Genomic DNA, 3,318 nt, shown 5'->3' with positions numbered 1-3,318 from the left:
AAAGTTGTAGATAGTAAGCAACTTATGTGTGGAGTGGTATATGTATCATGAATTTATTACACCGAATGGAAAAGATGTTTTAAGGTGGAATTTTATGAATGTTGATAAAAGTCAAAAGATGACATGAGTTAAAAGTATTAACTTGGCTTAGTGTGTATGACAAGAAAATAAAAAGTACCTATATTTATGGAACTCATGATATATGTCTAGAAGGGAAACCTACTAGTTGAGAATGATGGATGTAATGACTTTGAATGCAGACAAATAGCTTGATGAGGAAATTTTTAGTAGTCACAGCACCACAGCATTGACTGTCTAGTGCTGTAATGCTCTGAATACCTCACGCCCATGATGCACGAGTATGATGGGAATGTCACAAAAATGAGCATATAAAAAAATAAATAAAATAAAAATCTCTTGAGATGACTACCTTGAGATAAAATACTAAATGATAAAAGTGTGAATGAAGAATTATGAGACTGGTATAGAAAATCAGCTTATATAGAGTATCATTACGAGAATTTACTAATCTTGTTTTGACCTTGTTGAAAGGAAAAGATTAGTGACAACACAACTAAATCACGGGGTATGATAGAAATTTTTGGAGATAAGTTGAAACATGCGTAGTTGAGCATGCATGTAGAGATTTTGGTGAGCAAGTGCATGCCTTTATGGAAATGATATTCTTGGAGTATGAAAGAGCAAATAAGTGATTAGGTGTTTCAAGAATATTTAAACACCTTTGAGGAAGAATTATAAATTATACGAGATGAGTATAAGATGTGTGATTTTGAAACTTACTGAGGAGTCAAATGGTTAAGTCACGAGTTAAGTAATCATCTGTTGTGAGACATAAGTTTAAGATAGATATTTCCAAGGAAATACTCAAGAGAAGTTTTGCTCTGGATCTCGTTAAAGCAAGCACTAAGTTATGTGATTATAAAAAAGAAGCTGTAAGCTGAGAGTGATATTAGTATTAATATTGAAAAATACTTGAGGAGAATCTAGTTTTAAGTTTTACAATTTCAAGTACAATTTACAAATTGGTTAAGGAAGAATGATGTTATGTTCATATGAAAGAGTGGAACAAAGGATGATAGAAGTTAACCTTGAAATGAAGTCAGATAATGAAATTTTCCTAATACACTATGAAAATTGGAATTCGAAAATGCTTGAGGCATACATGACTCAAATGAGTTTGAGTCTTAAATGACAAATCAATATCGTAATGCAAGAAAGATACAAGGTAATGTAGAGGTATGAAGGATAATCAAGGAAAAAGGATGACTCTTAGGAATTGTGGTATTGCATGAAATGCAATGATCAAATTAAGATAAATCTTTGAGGCATCAATAGGATTATAAGCATACACGCATAATAGATTATAATTCAATGGAGATGACATTGTGATGCAATGATATATAGTACAAGGAAACTTAAGCATATGGTTGGAAATGATATGAATGATATGAAGTTGTACGCAAGTATAACAAGAAGGTTGACATGCACTATAAGAATTATTATATTGAAACTAGGATTGGGATGTGGATGAATAAAAGGGAATGTAGTCTAAGGCATGTGAACACATGGATCCCTATACATAATGAGAGATGTTGACATTTGAAAATGCATGTACATATGTATATATGAAATTGATAATTTTACTAACTAAAGTGAAGAATGGTTCTCAGTAATTGGGAGATTTTGAAATAATGTCCAAAGAGGTCAGTAAGCTAAAGTGTTAACGGACATGCAATGAACGATTAAGTTATGAGTGACTTTGAAGGTAAACCTTGGATTGTTTAAGTTCTTAATGGAACTCTATTAAAGGAAGGGTATGGACCAGTATAAGATGAATGAATCAAGGTTGGGAAATTTGGCATGGAGCAAATTAATACAATGATGATTAGGTATACATAAGTAAGTATGATATGTGATCGAAATTGGTATAATTGAGATGAAGTTATGGTTCAAATTTAATAAGGGTGATAAAGGTATGCTTGGTGACTCGATATAAGAAATCATGATTGTTAAAGGTACTGTTGATCTAGCTTCAAAGGATGATAATTGCCATAAATAAAGCATTTAATTGAACTGAAGGTGAACGAGGTAAATAAATTGAATGTCCCTATAGAAAGAAAAAGGAATAGGATCATAGAAGGAGATTGATAACGCAACATCGACGTGAATTCGAGGATGAATTCTAATTTAAGTGGGGGAGATTGAAATGCCCCATACTTTGATATGGTGATAAATAAAGTTGGTCGGATGCGAATTGAGGCATAATAAGGAACTTTGAGAACCAAAGAGATAAGATAAAATTTTTAGAATAAAATAATATTTTATTAATAAAATAATATTAAAATATTAATATTTAGCCGGATGTCGAAACCAGTCACGAAGAAGGATCATATGGTTGATCCAAGTAGGGGAGAAGATGTCAAGCCTGACTCTATAAAATACTTGTCATAACATACATGTGATGGATAGCATGTTTGCATGCTAGGAGAGTCCCGAAAAAAATCGACAAAAGTCGGTATTGTACCTAGAGGTACAACAAAGTTGATTTAAGCCTCGAACTAGATCAAATAGAGAATTTAAGATGAAATTAAGAATATTAAAGTCCTAGAATGGTTTAATATGGTGATTTGGAGTTCGAGGATCAATTTGGAGTCAAACCGAAATTTTCACTATCTAGGGGTAAAATGGTCATTTGCCACTTGGGGACAAAATGAAAATTTTTAGAAAAGATTTTTTAGCCCCATTTGACTTATTGGAGTATGATTTGAGTATTGGAGTATGATTTGAGGTTAAGAAGTGAAAAAAAAATTTATTCTTGGTATTTTTCGGAGCATAGGGGTAAAATGGTAATTTTGCCACCTCAAGGCAAAACAGTAATTTTCCACCACCAGGACATTTGTCCAGCACATGGTCTTCCTTTATCCTCATTTTGACCATTGACTAATCATGTGGTGGAGATACAAAGGTTTAAAATTTTTAAAGTTTTAAAAATGGACCAATGGAAACATGCCACATGTCAAGTAAGAATACTTTATTATTTTCCATAAAAATCAGCCCATATTTATCCCATTTTCTCTTCATGTGGCCGGCCATAGTAAGAACAAGAGAGGAAAGGAAAAAACACAAAACCTAGGTGGAAAAATTGAAGAAAAAGTGTGGGATTTCAAAGGATCAAGCAATCAAAGGTAAAATTTCTTGATTTTGACTTGTGATCTACCTTTCCCATGCATTTCTCCTTATTTTCCATGGTTAAATTTCATGTTTTCATGGTGAATTCATGGCTGCCCAAATGGGTAA

Source organism: Theobroma cacao, chromosome 10 (genome assembly GCF_053813885.1).
Source record: "Theobroma cacao isolate CCN51 chromosome 10, ASM5381388v1, whole genome shotgun sequence".
NCBI lineage: Eukaryota > Viridiplantae > Streptophyta > Magnoliopsida > Malvales > Malvaceae > Theobroma > Theobroma cacao.
The sequence above is the reverse complement of the archived record's forward strand: the minus strand, read 5'-3'. Positions refer to the sequence as shown.